Here is an 8,327-nt window from a genome sequence, read left to right as displayed (position 1 = left end):
TTGTATGCCAATGTACAAAAGTATAATTTTTTTTAACATTACTCTCATAAATGTAATATGATTAACCTTTTAATGAAAAAGATAAATATTCTAATGTGATTTAGATTTTTTTATGTTTACCTTTCATATTGATAAATGAGGTGAAGGTGTTGTTAATTTCTGTTATTTGTGTTGTTCCATTTCGTATGACTTTTATGGAGGCACGCTAAGTACAGTCCAGGCATGTGACAACATTACTGAAGATTTGTGAAGGCTAAACCAACTACTGTTGATTAATCAAATATTATAAATGACTCGTAAATTCATGATCTTGAAAAGTTTATACTAATTAACATCCAGATTCCAGAGTAATCATAATGAATTTCATGTACACTGGATTTTCAAAAATTTTCACTGTCATCTTTCCTTAATTTTTTGTAGGGTTTTTACCACATTACTCTATTTGAAGCGGATGCTTCCATCCTTGGCTGATAAGAAATGACTAATTTCAAGGTGCTTTGAAATGATAATAATAGGGAACGAGCTTTGCTCAACAAGATAGTCTCTGAAATTAAAAATCGATCAATGTAGTCTTTGCAAATAGGTGTCGCAAATCAATGTTATCCTTCCGTCACAATTCTATAACAAAATTCTAGTATGTGCAGTTGTGGCACGTTAATGAGTCCCACAACTCGTTTCATATCATAAATGGTCTCTGAAATTGACCTATACCATCAAAATGGTTCCTGAAATTGAAAATTGATCAATGTAGTCCTAATATAGATGTTTCAAATCAATGTGGTCATTCTGTCGTGATTCTGTCAAAACTTTTGTTATGCGCTGATGTGGCAAATAGTTTAGATCCACAAGTCTAACTAAATAAAAATAAATTAGAAATAGGTCTAAGAATTTAGTAATTAATTAAAAAAAGTTGTCAAACGAGAAACTCGGTGACACACCCCGACTCGAAATGTTTGCCTAGATTCTGAATCGAGCTGTATTGGCAGACACCAAGAAGGTAACAAAGTCACAAAGTGTAGTGATGTGAAAAATGTGAGTAAATTTAAACCTAAAAGTGCCTAAATAGAAGAGTGTGCATTGACCGGGAATAGACCCATTTCACACGTGATGTCAGAGCATAAGTAAAGTACTGTAAAAGTAGGATAAGATTTATACCACCAAAAGGTACTCTCCTATACCCACATTTGCCAAGAATTCTCATTGACACGAAAACTCTACTACCAAAACCTGGAGGGGTGAAAAACAAGGGTCATTGGGCCTAAAAATAAAACTTTGTAAAACCTTTTTGAAAAATATAATAACCTCTCGCAGTAAAATAAGTATAGTTTCCAAATATAACATACATATTTATAATATGAATATACTTATTGTAGCCAACAACATCTCAAGAATGCAATACGTCACAATAATTCGTAAATAAACACATAACCTCCGGTAACCATAATATCTTGCATAAATAAACACTTCATATCGAGTGCTCATCCATATATGCTAACACACGAGTTCATGCAGAGATATTCTAACATGAACATGATTGGGTGTAATAATGATTTACTCTCTAGTACTACAATCACGTGAAGACTAGCGCTATGCGCATCACATACGACTCTTAATTGCCTAGGAAAGGACTGGCACCTACAATTGATCCATAGTGAGCGTACGGTGCGATGTGAACATACACGTGAAGACTGGTCTTGACTCAAGTGAGTACAAACACAAACACCAGTGTAACACACGATGAGTAGATAACGTAAATATAGTCATGCCATAGTGATTCGATAATTCTAGTCAACAAAATATTATTCAAATAAAATATTAATCATGGCCGTATATAAAATCCCATAGTAGTACGCATACTTATGCATCCTGTAGGATTTAGCATAATTTTGTAAATTCTGCCATTTCGCTAATTCTTATAAACGTTAATCTAATCTAAGTATGCATAGAAATGTTTTTATTAAATGTATGTGGAAACTAAATAAATATATAGTATTTAAAAGTAAAGACCCACTCACAGTTATATCGTCGAGTCAAACATGCCTCACGGGCATCAAAGATCCTTGCGACACGTTTCACCAAGAAGCGAAACCATTTACGTAAATATATAACGTACTAACGTAATTATGCGTTTTCATACAAAGTAAGGTTAGTAAATGAACTATTTTAAAATAATCAAATTTCAAGAAAGGGCGGCGGATACAGGATCGACATGTCGAGAAATCTAAGGAGGGACCTCGAGCTCCTCTGTGCATCGCTGCACGCATCACTCTCGATGGCTCCCCCACGCGCCTACGAGTACATTTATACTTGCTTTCCTCGTGAAGCCTACAAATTTACAGGTTGCAGGGCCGACTTTCAGAGCTCCAAACGAGCTCAAATCTCAACCAAAATCGATGATACAAAACCCTAAGTGAAGCTAGAAGTGTAGGGAATAGGTATATACCCATTTTAGGCCATGTTATGGCCGGAGTTGGCCAAAAAAGGAGTTTGAATATGGCTCGACAGCCACGGTTCCGAGTTCCAAAAAAAATCTAGAGAAAACTCCCCCGAGATGTTTTCTGTACCGAATCCCATCAAAACACACATATGAACTCAAATATTTATTCATGACATCACAGGGAATTAGTTTAAGATCGTTGAAGTCTTACCTTCGCCGTAAAGGCGAGATTCTCGCCAGAAGACTCAGATTTCAAACAGAGCTCTATGTGAGCTTCTGTGCATGATTTTCAATAACCTAAAGCTTGGGTTATGTTTGTAGGGTCGAAGGGAACATCGTCTGGGTTCTGAGGCTCATTAGATTGCCAATAGTCGGACATGGCTGCGGTGATGGTTCGGTGGTATTTTACCGAGATGAGAGAGAGAGAGATTGAATGAGAGAGTGAGTGAGGCAACAAGAAAGTCAAGGCAGTAGCGGTGGTTCACGTGAAGTTCGCCGGAAGAAGGTGGTAGGTGGTGTGTGCCTTGGGTGGCTTCTCTACACTTCTAGAGAAAGAGAGAGATGAGAGGGAGCTGAGAGGTGAGAAAGAGTGAAATGAGGGAATGAGAGATGAGGTGGCAGCAAATGAGTGGTGAGAGCTGAAAAAAGGTAGGATTTCTAGGGGATTGGGAGACACTGGAAAGAAGGAAAGAGGGAAAGAGTGGGGGTGTGGGCCGCCCCATATGGCTCACAAAACAAGCCACAAAATATCTTTAAACATGAAATTACCAAATTGCCTTCCATGTTCGTAAGTTCGTAAAATCTCTGTCATAGCTCCAAATTCAATTATGCTTGCACCTACACGCTCGTAGCGACGATTACTATGAGAATATGGTAAACTAATGGCTTGTACGCGTCACAAAAAGGCGGTCAACAAAAGTCAACAATCTCGCCTATATGGGCATTTTCATCAATTTGCTCCTTTAAAATAATAAAATCGTAAAATAAGGGACATGTTGTTACACTTGGTCTCATAAGCATCTCTGATCTTATCCCATTCTCCTCTACCTCTATGTATTGTAGCCTTTGCTGTCTTTTCTCTAAAGAAAAATATTCTCAAGACACCTATCTTTACATCTTTCAACACCCTTCATCGAATTTTAAACCAGGATCGAGACCACATTTGGTGACGGCTTGGATTAGTGACGACTTTTGTGACTCCACCGTCAACATTTAGGTGATCAATAGCCCGACAACCTTAACCTTGGAAAGCTTGTTGAGCGCTCTCCCGGTGATCTTGGTGATGCAAAGAATGGCGAGCTCTACCTTGAGATACTCTCACTGTGCAAAAAGGTGTTTTGACAACTTTTTTATTTAATTATTAAACGCACATCAGCACAAAAAATTTTTTTTGACAGAACTGTGACAGAATGACCACATTGATTTGCGACACCTATTTTCAAGAAGTACATTGATCAATTTTCATTTTCAAAGACCATCTTGAGGGTGTGGGTCAATTTCAGGGACACTAATTGTGATAAAAATTCTCACATCTTGTGAGACCCATTTATGTACCACATCAGCACATAACAAAACTTTTGACAAAATTGTGAAAGAAAGACCATATTAATGTGCGACACCTATTTTCAAGGACTACATTAATCGATTTTCAATTTCAGGAACCATCTTGATGGTGTGGATCAATTTAATGGGGCATTTGTGATATAAACCCTTTTATTATGAGCAATACATATTCTAAATATTACACTAAGAAAAGGGAAATGTTTAAATTCAGGGCTCATTGAGCCAAAGTAGAAGCTCCTATCCAGTCAGGCAATTAACCACTTACAATTTTCTTGTATCCTTTAAATACAAAAAAGTGAACCATACATATGCTCTCGATCAAGAAACGCATGAGATTAGTGTAAGATGTTGAAGATTTGTGTCTTGTTTTTGTAATTTTTGTGAGATTTGTGTTTTGTATACTTCTTGCTTTGTTGTTGAATTTTATTATCGCTTTTGATTAAGAAAAAAAAATGTAATTTCTGAACAGTGATAAATATTTCAATAATTTTATTAAACTTGGTAAAATTAATTTTTTTAACCAAAAACAAAAGAAATGGCCATCATGATTAACTAGACAAAGTATTGCTCCACATTGATATTGACTAGACCTAACTTCCCCGTTGCCCTAAAGTCTCCATCTCCTTACGAATATAAAACTCACGTAGCCTTAAATGTTTAATTGGTCATTTGTTTATTAACTTCTAACGAGAAAGACGATACACACACACAGACACACAGACACACACACACACATATACATTTTCTTTTTTTGAAACAAAATCCTTTTAAAATACAACGCTTGTTGATTGATTTGTAAATAATTACGTGCACATTAATGCCCACGCAAGTATCATGCAGCAAAGCAGTACTGTTTGACCAAACTTAATTGGTCTCAATTGGAGAGCTAGCTAGCAAGCTCTCAATGGCAGTGAAACTCCTTGAAACTTTTTTAAATAAATCCGCATGTGTTTCATTCTCTACTATCTCGGTTAGTGATCTTTAATTAACCACCCATTAATTCAGTGTTACTAAAATATTAGAAACAAATACATAGATTTCAATATTTCACGTGTTCATACATCAATTCAATTATAGTTACAACTTATATATAGCTGATTTAATTAGTAGCATGAGGGGTCATGTTAGAGAGATTAAATTTGGAGATTAAGTTTACAAACTAAATGATGTGTCTTCAATAGGAATGAACGTGTTTATCAATACTTAATTAATGAATTAATCATAACCTTCCATATCCTTTAGTTTCTAAAATTTAGTCTCTAAATTTAGTCTCCCTAGCATTACTCATAGCATGAGTATCTCTTCTTTTAAACTGTCCTCAAATTTAAATATAACATTAAGTATTATAAACTCTATAAATATCAGACTTTCAGTGATGTTTATTTTTTATTTTTAAAAAGAAATGAGTTAAATAGTAGACTTTTGCGTAATCCTAGAGAATTCAATACTAGAATTTTAGAATTCTAGAGTACCGTGGAGTTTTCAATTACCAATTTATTAATTAGCAATAATATTTTAATTTTCATTATTGAATTGGTGATCATGACCATGACAAAGTAGCTTTATATGATGGTGTCAACGATGGTGATGGAAACATCATGTGGTGATTGTGGTGGCAAGGTCATGTTGGAGTGTTAGAGAAGTAGGGATGAGGGCGGTGGTGATGATGGTGGTAGACATGATGGTCATGGTGATGGTGGTGTAGGTGGTGGTTATACTAGGGGTAGCGTTGATATTCATGACAATGAGGGTAGTGGCGGCGATGGTATCAGTTGTGGTGGTGGGGATAGAGGAGATAGTCATGGTGAGGTGCGATGGTGGCAACATGGTGGTAGAAGTGGTGATAATGATAGTCTTTCCATGATGGCAAGTGGTGGAGTATATCATCAAAGTGACAAAAATGAAATCCATCAAAATCTTATGGGAGAGGCTGGATTTGCTATGACAAAAAACTAACTATAAAAGCACTAAAAGTCCATCAAAATCTGTGACTTTTAAGAATCCTATAAAATAAATAGTGTTCTAAAAGTGGCTAGGTGGCAGTCGGATGACCAAAAAAAGGCCTAGCACTTAGGGGACTAGGGGAGACACTAGGCGGTTTTTTTTATTGTGGCTTTTAGATCCAAGTCCAAAAGCATATTGTTTTTAGGAGTAAATCCAGTTATCTAGTTATATGTTTTATTTCTTTTATACTCATTTTATATTTTCTAAAAATACTAAAAATCAATTAAAATAATCTAATATTATGCATTTTCCAACTTCAAAAAATCTATTACTATCTTATAACAAAAAAACTAATATACTAACATAAATCTATCTGAAAAACATTCTACCCTAACTCAAGTTGCAAATATCTGAATGTATATTATACCTATAAGTGAGATATGAAACCTATCTAAACAGTAGAAAAAACGTAATATACCGATAAGCAAGACACATAATATGTGACAGGCTGTTTATAAAAAAAGAATTTGTCATATAGGTAGATAAATACAGTTAACCTGTGATATAGGTTGATTGTAAAAATTAAAAATAACATCCATAAATGGTGTTTAAAGCAAGACGAAGAACAATAAATTAAAAATAAATAAACAAAAAGAAATAATCAAAGAGATATTTATGAAAAATTGGATTTTTATAATAAATCTTATCATTTTTTTTAAAGGGGTACAACTGGTGGCAAGTCTTGGTTATTCATCCCTTCTGGGGGCCAGGAAGACTCACAGAGGCATTTCAGCCTCCCCCTGGCCACAGTCAAGCAGATTTACCAGCTTGAAGCCTTGAACCCAGGACCTCCCTGTTTTTTGTATTAGTAAATCTTATCATTGAAGAGATAATTATTGATAATAAAATAAATAAATTTAAGGAATTGGACTTATTTTAATAAACTGGACTATTCCTACATTTGGTTAAAAACAATTGGACTTATATCAAGTTTTCTCTTTTATATTTTAATCAAATTTATTATGTAACTTACAGTTAAGTGTCTACTTATACTTTTTAATGGTATTTATATGATACCATTTTGGTGGTTTGAGGGATTCATAGTCATATTCTTGTCGTTTGTTATTGCAAGGTCTTCACATGATCATACGTTCTCCTATGTATGAATTATCGTACTTTTGAAGAGTTTGTTTTAAGTTGTGTTACTATTATTTTTGCTCAAAAAAAATTGAGACCCATGAAAAGCATGATTTTTTTTTTAACAAATGAAATGCATGATTAACACAATAACAACCAAGGATATTTTGTTTCAACCTAACTTTCTATAGACCTAACTAAAAAAATTGATAAATAAAAAAAAAAACCAATTTTTTTTTTTAATCTTTAAAGATGAAAAAAAAAATTTATCTACCAAACTTCCAAATTTGTTTTAATCCGGTGAACCCAAACCCTAAGGGCGGCAACCCTTCTCCGATGTTGTCAGCAACAATGATCCCTCTCTACTATTTTTCGTATGTCTCCTTTTTTTCTTAAATTGCTAGCATACATCTTTGCTTTCTCTTAATTTTGGTAAACTATACACATTGATTTTTTTTTTTTTTTTTGAACAATATACACATTGGGTTCTAGTGAATATAAAAGTCAACCAAACTCCATAGCCGCAAGGCTTATGTGCATTTTCACTTCAACACCTTTCTATCTATCCCTTCAACAACTGCAATGGCTTGCACTCGAGTTAAGCCCAACAAACAAGGGGTGGGGCCCCACCACGTGAACCCCAGTAGACCTTTTGGTTTTGCTGCCAGCCACGTGGCTCTTTGTGAACCTCTAATTTCAAAAATTGCCCGATTCAACGGCCATAATTAATCTAAACTCTAAAAAAAAAATAACCAAAAAAAATTATTTAAAATTTTCAAAAAACTTACAAAGTTGACACTTTAAAAATCTCACAAAGTTTAAACACCCTTGCAAATTAAAATTTAAAAGTTACTAAAAAAACTACGGCGATAATGATATGTGAGGATAAAACAAAGAAAACATTAAACAAATAAAAAATATGTTTGTGGATAGTAATTGCTCTTACTTTTTCCCTTCCTCCTTCCAAACAGGTAGACTTGCACAAAAGCAATTACTATTTAGAGTGAATAATGAGAGCAATGTTATTGTTCTTGCCCTCCACCAAGGGGTAGAAATGCTCTTAAGAGTACCCTAGTTTGTAATGTTAGTTGAGAAGTTGGTCTACATACTGAAATGGACGATACTTTGATTTGGATTGATTCTTCTGATGGTCTTCTCACGCTTTCTTGTGCTTACAATATTAAACGAAGCAAGCAACCTTTGGTGGTTTGGGACCGTTGGGTTTGGAATTCTTGTTTTCATCCTA

The sequence above is a fragment of a genome, unplaced genomic scaffold, assembly GCF_019419815.1.
Source record: "Pyrus x bretschneideri cultivar Hongxiangsu unplaced genomic scaffold, Pyrus_bretschneideri_v1 Contig77, whole genome shotgun sequence".
Taxonomy (NCBI): domain Eukaryota; kingdom Viridiplantae; phylum Streptophyta; class Magnoliopsida; order Rosales; family Rosaceae; genus Pyrus; species Pyrus x bretschneideri.
This window is presented reverse-complemented; position numbering follows the sequence as displayed.